The sequence below is a fragment of the Uranotaenia lowii genome, chromosome 2 (assembly GCF_029784155.1).
Source record: "Uranotaenia lowii strain MFRU-FL chromosome 2, ASM2978415v1, whole genome shotgun sequence".
NCBI classification, from domain to species: Eukaryota; Metazoa; Arthropoda; class Insecta; order Diptera; family Culicidae; genus Uranotaenia; species Uranotaenia lowii.
The window spans coordinates 134,402,786-134,417,781 of record NC_073692.1 but is presented as its reverse complement, the minus strand read 5'-3'; the positions used below and the strand labels follow the sequence as shown (position 1 = coordinate 134,417,781).

Here is a 14,996-nt window from a genome sequence, read left to right as displayed (position 1 = left end):
AATCTTAATAAAAATAGTTTTTTTTTAAATATTGACGTTTTGTAGTTATGAGAAAAATGTAAGCCTATTCCCAAAAGTTTCCTACGCTAAATATCGCTACTGTTAGCTTAATAAGTCCCATTCCTAATAAAATTGGTCATTCCTCTCATTCAATGAGAGGAATGAGTACATGAGTTGGCTTAAAGAAGGTGTTAGTTGTTACTTACAAAAAAAAAAGCTGCAACCGAACCCAGTTCTACGAAGGTCTTCTTAAGATTTAAATGAAATGCGCTGAACCACAAAATATCTGCAACTTTTTGCTCAGCTCGAAATTTCATTGACAAGATGATAGGGAAAAACGACACTTTTGTGGTGAATTCCCGGGACGGGCAACTGACAAAACGTTTAGTTTATGTGATGATATACTTAACTGAAAGCGCAAACATATCTTGAATAGCCTTTTCTTTGGCAATCATATGTAACGTTTTTATTTATTTAACGCACGCTTCATTAGATTATCATTGACGGTTTGTATCTTTCATTTGTTGAAAAGATTCAAAATAATGGAATTACGATAAAATATGCCATTTTTGTCTTTTATCATACCCTGGAATGCAAAAAATTTAAACCTAATCTGAATTTTAGCCTGAAATAATTAATAAATTAATAAGTAAGCCAAAGGAGTTATGTGCAGCTTATTTCTACAAGACACTTTGAAGTTGATGTTTTCTTTAGAAAAAAATGCATGATAAGAAAATTATCTTTAATCCCTCAGATTTTAAAATTTCAAACATGAGGAGTCTTTTGTCATAATTCACCAAAAATTGCATTTATAACACCTCAAGCTCAAATATGACAAATTATTGCTCTCAAAATATTTGTTTTTTGTCTAATCGATTCGTATCATCTGTCAGATACTTAACTGGCATAGGGGTTACCGTGATCATTATTTTAAAGCGGTTCCCCCAGGGTGAGGGTTGCACTTCGGTTAGGTTGATCCCTGCGATTATCCCTCATGTGGATAACTCGTATATGCGAAATTTTTTATGTGATATTAGATTTGTGTTCTTTTTCATTCAGATACGAATAAGAAAATCAGTCTAGGATTAACGCAAAATAAAGTAACTCGATTGTCTACAGGCACCTTATCCACCTTATAACTTATATACATAAGTTATAAGTCTTTGTTATATTGTAATCCCAATTGATTATATAAATCGCGGCGTTTAAACAGGCAATATGCGATGTTCTTTGCCTTTGGTGGGGTTAATAAATCGCCTTTTCTTATGCAATATACTGTTCACATACAACCTTTATATTGGATGGGTGTAGGGCTTGAGCAAATGATATAAATTGAAATCTTTTCTATTGCATTATTCAAGATAACGATTTCTTTATTCTGTAGCAGTCTGAAGACGGGAGAATAAAATTTGCTGACCTTTTTAATATTCGTGAAAATTCTAGCGTTGGTTCAAGGAAAACATTCATTTATTTTTCACAATTCTAAGTTATTATTTAGATTGAAATTTGGTAATTGTAAGTATGAAACCTACCACTCCCACCGGCGTGTAAGAGAGTCCCTTTCTAGACCTCAGGGCGGCACGCTTATCAACAAAATCGCAGGGAGCTTCCAGAATGCACTCAGAAAAAACCCCAAAATTGCACTTCTCGACTATAGTTTTATTCACGCTTAGTTGCACATTAAAAATGGTCACAATAATGGCACAATACCTGGAGGGCCAAGCCCTTGTGGATGCTGCCGATTCTAGTACGGGGTGTCGGTATGGCTGACGTTGTAGACGAGTCAGCGAGTGGACACACCGGTCCGATGACGATGGCAGCCCCTTTTCCTCAAGTACAGCGTCGATCTCGATGCTGTCAAGACAGTGGCCTTTCGTAACGGGTGGTCCACCGTCTTGGGTCGGTCCGTAAGGTTCGAGGATGTATGGTCGACCGGTACTTCCGATCGTGGGTTAACCGATGTTCGGTGGCGTTTATTCCCGTCGTAGTTGGAGGCACAAGGTTATTCCAACCAAGGTATTTTGTCCCAAAACAAAGGGGTCCTGGTGTCTGGCTGTTATTTGCACTATCAAAGTTTCTTATGTGTACACTGCGGTGGTTTTTAGCAAAGTCAGCCAGCACCAGGAAGCCGCATTTGACCGGCCTTGAACCGCGAGTTTCGGTCGTTGCTCTCGCTTCGCGATCGCTCTTCGTTCATCGTATCGTCGGGGCGTCGCTGCCATTCGTGTAATTACCCGGAAGCATCGACTATCTCAGTTGGCCCTCTGGTTGTGAGTTGATAAACCATTCTGGCTGCATGCTGTTGACGTTCGTTGTGCAGGCGTTCGTTGCTTCGAAGGCGGATTTTTGGGGAAAAACTTCACACACACTAGTCACTCACTGCGATATACTACTTTTTGAAAAAGCTACGTTAAACCGCGATCAATCTCTACCACCTCGATGGAAGTGTTATCTGACGCTTACATAATCGAGCTTGGGTTACATCATTACAAGACCAACATAATTTTTAATAACATTGGTACAGTTTTAGCACCTTAAAAAGAAAGTTGAAACTGTAAAATGTTTCAAACGTTTTACTAAGAATTCTCCTGCACTTTCGGTAGTACAAAATATCGTTAAATGCGATAAAAATCGCATAACAAACAGAAGACGAACATCAATCAAGCTGTTGCTATTTTCATATCAGTCCAGTTGAGCTCTCAAGTTGATATTGCATGTGGAAAAACAAACGGGTTTCTTGCTATGAACCCAAACGAAAGCATTCAAGTCTCCCCAGCCAGAGTCCTCATAAAACGCTTCTTCCATGGATGATGGAGTGGATAGAATGATAATTGCGCGACCCATGCTGTTAATGTGGATTAAGCTTCTCTTTTCTTTCTCATTGCTGTGTGAGTTGTAGTCATCATATTGTTTTATGTGACACCTTTTCCGGGGCTCGATCGATGCACGGAATAAGTCTTTGGCGAGAATGTGGTTTCAAAGAAGACCTAAATGGGGTAGGTTGTTTTTTGCTTTCAAAACTAATTGAAAACTGCAACCGGTAAAGATGGAAAACAATCAAGCACTTCCGTTTGGCGAAGATGAGAACTTTCCGGAGAAAATAAGAATAGTTTCGGATAATTATCATTTTTGCCAGAGGGGAACACCACTGAATGGAATATTGGGATTTTTGGATACTACCGAATAAAGAGCAACGCCAAGGCATGGTTGAAGCTGTAAGGCCTTTAAATGTAGAGTGTCTTTGGGCTAATTGGGCTACGATTGCAATTCCGCAAATGAACGACATTGTCTAATTATTTGGAGACAGCTCGAACGTTGAAAAATTTAACATAACGACTTCAGTTAACGATTTTTCACACGTAACGAAGATTTTACATTGAAATATCTGCAAACTGTACCATCTAGTTTCGGCGAAACACCCCTCAATAAAATGAATTATCCAAAACTAAAAAAAAACTTCAAGTTATTAAAAATTATCAGTCTACAATATTACAAGTTTCCAACTCTAATCCCAACAATTTAATCCAGTTATTTTTCACCACTTGGACTGCAGTCCAGCGTTTTCAAAACTATTTGTACGCACCTAAGGGCATCGCACCCAAGTTCAATTCAGGCACTTGAAAAGTTTTGGATTCAATACAAATCGATTAGAGATCGATAAGATCGGTAGCAACGAACATAAGTTATTCAGAAGCTCGATCGATGGCTCGAGGCGCTGAAAGATGACAATCAGTGTCTGGTTGAATGTACAATTATTGTTACGTATTTTATTTCAACAAAAAAAACTCGACCAAATTAGGAGAAGAAATTGAAAACTGTAAAAAGTAGTTTAAATGGGAGTATTACACAGAAAGCAATAACATTCAATTTCCAAAAATGTAGTTTAATTGAATTGTAAAGGTGGGTATGAGTTGTCAATCAAGCTATACTTTGGTAAGCCAAGATAACCCAATTAGGATTGTATTTTGGTAAAATATCGAGGACCAAATACGAGATATCCCGCATTTCACCTTCCGTTTGCCTCACATCATGCGAAAATACAACACGTGTTGTAAAAAAACTTGAAGGCGACAGATCTTAAAAACGTTTTTGCATGGCAAAATTTTCAAATTGTGCTAAATTTCTTCCACTTTTTCCCAACACCAGTGCACTTGCTCTAATCAATACTGTTTATGCGTATGTAGTTTTTCACTCCAAATAATTTCTTGAAGAAGAGTAGGCGTTTAACTGATGTGACATCGCAAGTGTCTGTGAAGATTTTTATTTACATATTTGAATAGGGTGTTTGCTACACACACATACAAGAGGTCTGTTGGGCACACATTAGAGGTTTTTATATGCGAAAAAAGCGAAATTCAACCAAAATGTTGTTTTTTCCCTTAAATGAATGCTAATTTTTTCTAAAAAACATTCAAAAAGTATATTTCGGATCATTTGCTAACAAGTGGAAACGATTCTGCGATTATTTTATTGGATATCAGTGGGAAACCAAGCAAAACCAAAAATGAAAAACCAGCTAACCATCATTGTAAAGCACATTAAACGGTTCCCCCGGATCCTTTGTTCACGTTTTTGGGTCTATCATATAAAATTTAGAACCAGGAAGATGACGTTAAAAGTTTTCGTCACGAAATTGATTAATAAACTTGAGCAATATTTGTCATGCTTTCTCTAAAAACGCTCATATCCTGTACAAAGTCTTCATTTTTGTTAAAGAACTTCACTCAAAATTAGAAAACAAAAATCACAAACAAGTCAAAAAATGATCTAGCTTTCGAAAAATGTGTTGTACATAAGAAACTTTTCAATAGTTTTCATTAATTCTTTAAAAAATATCTTTCTTTAGTCGAATTGTATTCATTTAACATGGGGTTGTCACATTTGTTTGCCCAACGGCTTACTTATACTAATGCACGGTGCAAACGCCCTATGTTCAACGAGTAGTGTCTAGTGAGATCTGTACAGAACCTCTGATAAATTTGTTTTGTTTCAAAAACTCATAAAAGTTTGCGAAAAAGCTGTTGTTTCATAACATAGACAAATCGTTACCACGAATCGTTACCACGAATCGTTACCACGAATCGTTACCACGGCTTAATCTCACATGCTCCACCGGAAAAGCGGAGGTTATGTGGTCTGAAAATAGCTCTGGGTCTTGAAAGCTGCAGAAAATGTGTCGTGGCTGGAGTTTTTGCACATTCAGTGTTAATGGTTCAATAATTCAATTACGTGGGTACCTCTGATTTAAAACCAGTCGCTATTGAGATGAGAGCATCTGATTAAAAAAAAAGAGTTTGAATGTGATAAATTCAGGAAGTTCGCTTTAAACTGGTGTTGGGAAACAAAGTTTCCCGGGCGAGTGCCATAGCGATCTCCACGACTTAAACCAATTCAAATTTATGCACTTACTGAAAAACTTGCTGAGGCCTTCACAAGGCGTAATAGTGAAAGCCATTTCTGTATTTTTGTCATTTTTGTCATTTTTGTCATTTTTGTCTTTTTGTCATAATTGTCATTTTTATCATTTTTGTCATTTTTGTCATATTTGTCATTTTTGTCATTTTTGTCATTTTTGTCATTTTTGTCATTTTTGTCATTTTTGTCATTTTTGTCATTTTTGTCATTTTTGTAATTTTTGTAATTTTTGTAATTTTTGTCATTTCTGTCATTTTTGTCATTTATGTCATTTATGTCATTTTTGTCATTTTTGTCATTTTTGTCATTTTTGTCATTTTTGTCATTTTTGTCATTTTTGTCATTTTTGTCATTTTTGTCATTTTTGTCATTTTTGTCATTTTTGTCATTTTTGTCATTTTTGTCATTTTTGTCATTTTTGTCATTTTTGTCATTTTTGTCATTTTTGTCATTTTTGTCATTTTTGTCATTTTTGTCATTTTTGTCATTTTTGTCATTTTTGTCATTTTTGTCATTTTTGTCATTTTTGTCATTTTTGTCATTTTTGTCATTTTTGTCATTTTTGTCATTTTTGTCATTTTTGTCATTTTTGTCATTTTTGTCATTTTTGTCATTTTTGTCATTTTTGTCATTTTTGTCATTTTTGTCATTTTTGTCATTTTTGTCATTTTTGTCATTTTTGTCATTTTTGTCATTTTTGTCATTTTTGTCATTTTTGTCATTTTTGTCATTTTTGTCATTTTTGTCATTTGTTTTATTATAGATTTTTTTTGTCATTTTTTTACTATTTGTTTTGTCGATAAAACGTAGATTTGAGCTGTAGTTTGTCTCTTTTTTAATTTTTGTGTACCTACTTGATAAATTTTTCTAGTTTTTGACGTTTTTGTCATAGTTGTCATTTTTTTTTCATTTTTATAATTTCTATCATTTTTGTCATCTTTTCCTTTTGTCATTTTTAACTCCTTTTTTGTTAAAATACCTTAGATTTGAGCTGTTTTTTTCAACTGCAACCTGCATTTCGTTTAGTTAAGTTTGTTTTTTTAAGCTGATCGAGTTGCTATCATGTCATGCAGAATTTCAATCCAATTAGTTATGTTTGATTATTTTTTCAACTTTATATGATCTCTTGACACTTCACAGGCTTCCATTGTTCAGCTTAAAATTGGCAATGACCGCTGGGTTTTTAAATTATCAATTTAAACCCGGAAAGAATGCCAAAGCCCCATAAAGCGGTACTGGGTCGTCGCAGATTCGAGAGAGAGTAGAAGCTCCCCAGGTGAAGGCTATGGGAAAAGCTGGTATCGTATCGTTCAGCTCTTGGTGGTAAAACTGAAATGAGAAGAAAAAAGTAAATTGTAATGCATACTCAAACATTCACCCCTTTCTTCCCAGATGCTGATGACGGTGTGGAACCCGAAGACCGACCGAGAGACCGCTATTATCGGAGGCGGCAATAACGGCAAGGCGCGAAACACTTTTTTTTCCAACGCGCGGGTCCCAACGGCTGGCTGGCTGGCCTGAGTCAGTCAGTCGGAAGACGAAATTCGAAGCGAACGGACGCAAATCCGGATACGGACCCAAGGGAAGCGATCTTAGCGGTTCATTTTTTCGACTAATTCAGTGCGCGCATTGATAAAGGTCGGAGCTCGAGGATAAAGGTTTGGTTAAGCGCTTCCGGTTGACGCGTGATAATTGACCGTTATATTTGACGCGAAATCGGATAAGTTTGATCCAGAAAGAGATCGTGAGACTAATCCATGTGAAAGTGGAATTTTATTCCCTTCAAGGAAACTTGAATACTTTGATTCTACACCAACTGGGCTAAGCTAAGACGAAGAAAGGCCATCGGCCTTTGGCCCTTGACCCAACATCGCTTTTGTTGTTCGAGAAAAGTGCAGAAGAGTGAAAAATTGGCGTTGACATCCGCCCGGACGAATCGTTTCGAGGTCTTCGGTTGGCATTCGAACTGAATCGAAACGGGAATCTCTGGAAAGCACAACGTCATCAAGTGTTGAAGGAAGAGAGCAGTTTAGCGAGTTTCCAAGTGGTGGTTTGGATTGGACTGGACCGTTAAAGTGGCCAGTTGCTGCCTTTCGACCAGCAGCAGAAGATAGCCGTGATAGCGCAGAAGCATTCCGTAAAGTGCGGAACGGCGACACAGAAGGAAGAAAAAAATAACGGTAAGAATTGAACTAGAATCACCTGGTCGGCGGACGTGCATTTCTGATAGGTTGGTTCAAAAGCAGAATTTTCAGATTTGAATTTTCCACTTGTTTGAGAACAAAAATTTTCATCTGCTTAAATTGTTTGAGAAAACGATGGCATCGAATTGATTACCATTCGAGTGACGACAGCTGGATGATTCAGACGCGTGAAGGAATTCGACTTCAACTGCCCATCAATGCAGTGGGTTGTGGTCGGATTCAGAAGCAAGCTTTCATTTGGTTCATTCACTCGCAGGGGGGAAGGGTCTCGGGATGGTGGCGCACCTACTGCTAGCTACCGGTGTGATGGGATGTTGTCGAGACTGGGTTACTCAAAACAGGTTGCTGCACGAAAGGCGCTAATCATTCACCCTATATTGGAGGATGTCGTGATAATTGTCGGAATCCCGCGGTTGTTACTTTTTCCTCTCTCTCTAAACCTAATCACGGGACGCTGCTGCAGCGTGTTTGGAAGGAAATCAGGTCACGCCGCTAGCCGTTTCAAATTTAATTAGTTCAAACCGCAGCTGGTATTGATATCGATGATTTACGAGCGATCTTGGCAGTGCAGAAACATGATATCCTTAATTTCTTGGATTGAGATAAACTGAAAGGAACATTAATTTGTTTTTATTAATTTTTAAACATTCTGACAGACTCTTTTTCGTTACCATCAAGTGTACACCAGAATTGATAGCGGTTTTATCGTTAAAAAGTTTCAATATTTGTCTGGGTTTTCAAGTTTAAAATGATTTTTCATGGTTTCATTTGTATTGTTTTCTACAATAAAAAAATTCCTTTTGAGCCCCTAACTCCCCTATATTTTGTAAACAAGCCAGAAAAACACTGATTTGAACTAAAACACTTTGAACAAAGATAGACCTATCGTGTGTGATTATTTTCGAGGAAGATATTCTGAGGAAGATTATTCCGAGGAAGGCCACTCACTTGGTGGTTGACACTTGGACAACTCGTGTTAATCTTAGCATACCATTAAGATTCTGGTTCAGTTAAACGTTATTTGAGCTCCTCAACCGATGCAAATTACTTTCGATTGAAGAAATTTTTCTTGAAGTTGCTTACAGATGATTAAAGCTTTTGCCGGAATCCTAAAAGTATCATATGAAATTTTACGCTACATTTTAGATCGTCTCGATTTTCAAATGTCATTCGTAAAAATTTCAAAATAAATCGTATTTTTTGGTTCGAGTTTGAAGTATTATACTTCGCCTAATTTTTGATCGAGCCGATACAACTTTTCAAAAACTTGACTCATGTTTGTTTTATTTAATATTTGTAGTATCGTGACTTATTAAAAGGTTTTCTTGATTTCTATTTTTGGATATCAAAGCAACACTCGACATCATGAAAGACAACAATAAACATTCTTCTTCGAACTATCAACGGGAGTTGACAGTCCGTACTTAGGAAGTTAATTGCCCCTTTCCAGAATACTACAAGTTTCAGGATTCTACATTGGCGACGAGGATAAAGAATATTTGCGTTGGGTAAGAGGAAAAGGTTCAGGTATGTTATTTTAGAGATTTATTTTCGTGAATTTTAAAGAAAAATTAGAAACGAACCAGTCGCTTAAATGCGAATCGGAAGTCTGGTTTCGTTCTGCTAATATGCAGGTTGTAGTAGAAATGGATCAGGCACTTAAATGTGCATTGAGAAGGCTGATTCCATTCTGCCGAAAAGCAGGTGAAAAACTACTGTAAAAGTTTGTTTTTGTAGATTAGTTTAGAAGTTGAAATGGATCAGGCGCTTAAATGCGCAATGAGAAGGCTGATTCCATTCTGCCGAAAAGCAGGTGAAAAACTAGAAAAGTTCGAAATGGATCAGGTGCTTGAATGCACATGAGAAAGTCTGATTCCATTCTGCCAATAAGGCAGGTAAAGAATTTCAGCTAAGAACTAGTCGCTCAAATGGGGTTCAATGTTTGGTTTCAAGAAATTCTGGTTTCATTCTGAGGAAGCATCATATTGGTGGAGGATCAGTAGCTTAAATGCTGTTAAAATTAGTCTGATACCATCCTGTATACATATGAATATGAATGCTCGAATACATTAATTGGTAATGGAGTCATTTTAATGAGAAAGCTGAAAAGTGGTTGGACAATGGTGGTGGGGAAAAGTTATCAGTTGTAAGGTCCAACAACAAAAGATCTTGGAGACTAGTGAAGCTGAGTTGTGATCTTGTACTTGGTTTGGTCGGTTATATTCAGTGAATGTGAGAAATGCTTTTATGGTGTCGTACTTTGCATATTTTTATAAATGCATGCATGGACAGTTGAAACAGGAAACTTTGTTTCCACAGGATAATTTTCAGTAGCGTAGATTATAAAGACCATGATATGAATCCGCAGAACAGAGGATCGATGGAATTGAATAGTACAGTGCGTGACCCAATGGTGGCACATTTAAGGAGTGATTGAAATTCTTTGTCCTGTAAATAAAAATCATTTTTTTTGGGCGATTCTGAAAAGAGAAGAACTGAAACGTAGTATGATTGGCGTACTTCAAGTGAAAAATTTAACATAATAAATTTTCTATCGCAAAGAGACAAGATGCAATTTGGAAAAAGGATCAATGTACCAATGGCCGCAAACGCAGTTATCTTTTGTTCCGATCGCCTCGCTTTGCAAAAATTTAGTAAGTTGTGTATTGAGTCTGTAAATGTTTTTGAAGAATAAGTGTGTGAAAATAAGATAATCTTCATGGCGGAAAAGGATACTTAATGCTTAGTCGTTTTGGGAAAATCGAAGAATTACTTGAGTGGAAGGAAGGTGTTAAACATTGATGTTTAATTCGGTATAACGTCTGACATATGCAGTGCCGATACTGATCTTACACTACGGCGGTAATATAAAAAAAAAAAAAGAAAGGAAGTAAATGTAGTATCGTGACTTATTAAAAGGTTTTCTTGATTTCTATTTTTGGATATCAAAGCAACACTCGACATCATGAAAGACAACAATAAACATTCTTCTTCGAACTATCAACGGGAGTTGACAGTCCGTACTTAGGAAGTTAATTGCCCCTTTCCAGAATACTACAAGTTTCAGGATTCTACAATATTATTCTAGGAATATATCCTGAGATAGTGTATATCATTAAAGTAAAAACTCATGGAAGTTCAAGTTAAAGTAAAGTGCGCTTGCGTCTTACTTTTATGAACAGTACAGTAAATATGTACTTGGCATTAAAATTGGGGGTTTTCGGGACGGCGGGTGTGATTTTTTTTCGCTGCCAATTTTAACTCCTGGACAAAAAATCATTTTTTATTGTCATTTGTGCTGAAAATTTGTTAAGATGTAAAGGATTCTCTCGAAAAATCTTCATAAAAATGTATAATAATAACTTTCGAATTATGAATCATCCTCATCAGAATCTTGATGAGAATATTCGTCAAGATTTAGTTGGTATTCTACTCTTCAGAAAGGGGTAAGCTCGCTCTGGTCTGGCTTGCAGCCATTAGTCACTGGATGGTAGTTTATCGCTGCTGTAATATTTAAAAAAGATTAAAAAGTAATAATTTCGGTTCAAACAGATTGAATAAATACTGTTCTGGAAATGATAAAACGGTTGTTTACTGTTCAAAACAAAACGCCGAATTGTCAAAGGTTACCATGATCATATCTATTATCGAAATTTATTGGTAGGCAATGCCGGCAACAGATGGCAGTGTGATCGCTTTGCGAAAAATTTACCAGGTTTTCTTCAGAGTGTCCTGTCTGTTTGTCTGTGCTTGAAACCTGTGACATTTCATCAGTATAATCCTTCAATAACTGTCCGGAAACAAGAAGGGTAACTGTTTCTGAACCACGGCACGACATACAAATCGGGCATGATAAATCAACACTGTTCCGTTTGTTTTCCATTTTTGAACATGACGAATACATAATTTCTCAAATGGGCTTTACGTGTATGCAGATTATAAATTGCTAGGCAACGGCGAAGATTGCTTTGACACCGTGCTACGATAATTTTTCTTTCAGTTTTCGCTAGGAAATTCTTTTCGGATGAAATTTTATAGCACGTGTTTTGTCCATATTGCTTCTATTTAGCTTTTCCCTCTTATGTCGTGCCGGATTTCAATGCCATAATTATATTCAAACTGCTAACCAGGAAAGCAACCACATATTTGAAAACATTGACCCTATAGATATCAACATTTTCAAAATCCATGTTTACAAGAATCGACTCAATGTGTTTTTAAACCTTGATCCAATATCCGATTTATCTAGATGTGCTGAAATGTTCATAATTCTATCCAGTATCAAATTTTATCTATTCGATGTCGAATATGGACTAAATTTGTTATACTTTGACCCAATAGGATGATTTGCCAATCGTTGTCCCCTAACCCATCGTTGCACAGACTGATTTGAATTGTCAATATTTCAGTTGTTTTCCAACTTTTCCTCAGAAATAATACTGAATCATGTAATTCGGAATGTTTTCTGATGAAATTAGACTTTTGAGATGTTTTCTGCTGTATAATGGGTATCTTAAGACTGTTATAATTTATCTTGTTTTTTTCGCACGGTTTTCGTGCTAATTGTTAACAAAAACCTTAACATTCCTTCTGCGGCAAATAAGGTTTTACGTCAGAACAAAATATTTTTCGCATCAGTTCTCTTTACGAAACGTTTGTTGAACAATTTTAACACCATAATTTTGAAAAAAAATATGATCCATACTTAACCAGAAAAACTGTCGGATCGTGCAACAACTGGTCCGCTCAATCCCCTCCCGTCCCATTATTGTACATAAGCCTACTGCAAAATTTGTTTGAAAATTTCAAATTTAAAAATTCGTATACCTCCAATAACATTGTTTGATTGTTCTTACAGCCAAAAATAGCAATAAAAATTTTGTAAGCGATTGATTAAGTCCTGAAATATAACAACGTGCTTTGAATTAGTAAGGACGCTTGTACGGAAAAATCCAAATTTTCCTTCAAAAACCATCCCGCAGCAGCAGTTCCTTTTGGCCAGCCACCTCATCACTACACGGTGTTTTGGATTTCTTGACTAGTGTTACCCCTCGTCAAAGCCGACCCGAGGTTCTTCGTAACATCTGTTTTGCTAGCCAACCAAAAGCGGCCGCATCAGGAACAGTCTCTCCAAAATCCCCGTGGTTTGACCAGGGATTCGAGGGCTGTTGTAGCTGGCCCTTCTGGTCAGCTAATAATAAACTGACCTGGCTGTTGTTGACGTCGTGGTTATCGTTCCGGGCGTTCTTGAAAACACACTGAGAATCTCCAACATCTGAACAAATTTTCAGCACAAATGACAATTAAAAATGACTCCTGGAGTTAAAATTGGCAGCGAAAAAAAATCACACCCGTCGTCCGAGGCCGCAGCCTACTCATCCTCATGTGAACAAAAACTAACTTGTACCCCAGAAAAGAAATTCGTTGTCGTACAAAAAATTCAAAATAAGTATTTTTTTTTTATTTTCGTGTTTTTGCAGCTAATTTGAAAGCTTGTTCACCATAGTATGAAAAGTGTGTTGATTTAAAACTTTAACAAAAACATGTCATGAAATTATTGAAAGCTCCAGAAAGAAAATCCTGTAATTTTACAATACTTTTCAATGGATTCTGATTTTTTTAAATGCTTATACCTTTTATCGTGATAAACTTAGCTTCTTCTCATGTTGGAAAGAATGAAGCTTAAGAATAGACAACATCAATAATTAAAAACCAACTTCATTTCAAACTTATTTAAATTTCTTGGATATGCAAATTTTTTTTTCTCCCATACATATTGTCATATAAGATTGAACACGTTCATTGACTACATGCAACTTAAAAAACTTGGATTGTCTATTGATATGACATATTTCTTCCTGTATAAATGGATATTTACGTTTATCTAGTAATTTTAGAAATTTCTGTGCTCTAATTAATTATTTTTCACTCAGAATTTTCATATTATCATATGTTGATTTTCAATAATTAATTCAATAATTCAAAGACACTTCATATTTCCATAAGTATATTTTTTCTACCGTCAAATCTTAAAATTGAAGTTCAGAAATTATTAATCTCGTTGAAAAAAACATATGTATGTATGAAAGTCGGGCAATTGCTTAGGCTTTGAGAGACTACTTTTTTATCAGATTTATTTTGAAATCCATCATCCCGAGCATTTACTCAACATTTTACGCAAAGAATCTTAAAAATTTTCTAAAAAAATCTGTTTCTCAGACGAAAAATCTTAAAGAATTCTATTCAATGTCGACAGCGATCCTCTTGATATTGTTAATCATATTGTCAAAATATTGTACAGTAGGAAAACTACGACCCTTAATTCCGAAAATCAAAATCGAGGGTTGGAAGACACGAAATGTTACTTATCTGATATGCAATTTTCTCAGAAATTTTAATCTGCCGTCGAGTTGCCTTCACTGGAGACATCTAAGTGAAGCTATATTTTGCCCTTATCATCCAGAAAAATAAACAGTCATAGCTTTGTGAAACTTAATTTGATCTAAAAACTCTTGGGAAACATTTCTATGTGATGTGATTGTTTCCTGAAGATCGATGAAATGCTACAGAGGTTACATTCATTACAAATAAACCCACTTTCATGAAAAAAAATATTTAAATCAATTATTTTTTGAAAAGATAAATTTCTATCATGAGCATAAATCAGTCAAACGATTTGAAATTTTGGGCGTGGTTGTGTCCATTTTCAAGTTTCAAATTGATATTTATTATGTTAAAATCGGTCGACTTCCAAGTGAGTCCTAAAGCAATAGTTTTCTAAAATCACATCTTCTTCATAGGGGTAAAGTGGGGCAAAACAGATCACGTTCTTTTATCTTTTCACTTGTAAATAGGCACTTAAAAATTAAGCAATAAACACCCTTTAGTTCATTCTACTGGATATCAAAGATATAAAATTTCATGTTGGTAGGACATATAAAGAAAAAAGTTCAACACTGAGCAAATAAGGTCAAATAACACTTTACTCAGATGACTTCGGTTAAATTCAGAGGTAGATTTGAGTTTCTGAGAAAACTTCACGTGTGATAAATGCTATTCTAGACACTCAAACCGGCGGCTTTGTATTTTTTAGATTTTGGGTCCGAACTTTCCAATTGTACATTGGACGGTTTATATGGAAGACCCCTCCCCCCTCAAAAGGGCTGTCTCCAAATTAGATTGCATTTGCATCTCATAAAAAGCTTCCGTAACAAATATAAGCCTTTTCAACCACATGGTGGCTGAGCCCTAAGAAGATTTTTAAAATGTGCAACCATTGGAAAAATTCGAACAACATTATGCACGACATAAAATTTGCCTGTGCAACTATTGGGCACAGACAAGCTGTTTTAAATGTTTTTAAAATTTTTATGTCAC

The 14,996-nt window shown here is 35.9% G+C and overlaps 1 protein-coding gene and 1 non-coding gene across 2 annotated transcripts in view; both read left to right on the top strand.

The window, feature by feature from the left end:
- The first annotated feature begins 893 nt into the window (after positions 1 to 893).
- On the top strand, positions 894 to 1,056 carry LOC129750208 (U1 spliceosomal RNA). The gene has a single exon (XR_008738341.1). It is a non-coding gene; the product is annotated as a U1 spliceosomal RNA (small nuclear RNA).
- A 5,872-nt stretch (positions 1,057 to 6,928) lies between these two features.
- The window catches only part of LOC129749028 (uncharacterized), a 40,497-nt gene continuing 32,429 nt past the window's right edge, over positions 6,929 to 14,996 (top strand). Inside the window, exon 1 of the mRNA XM_055743856.1 lies at positions 6,929 to 7,595. The gene's annotated coding sequence lies outside the window, so the exon portion shown is untranslated. The remainder of the gene's footprint in view (positions 7,596 to 14,996) is intronic.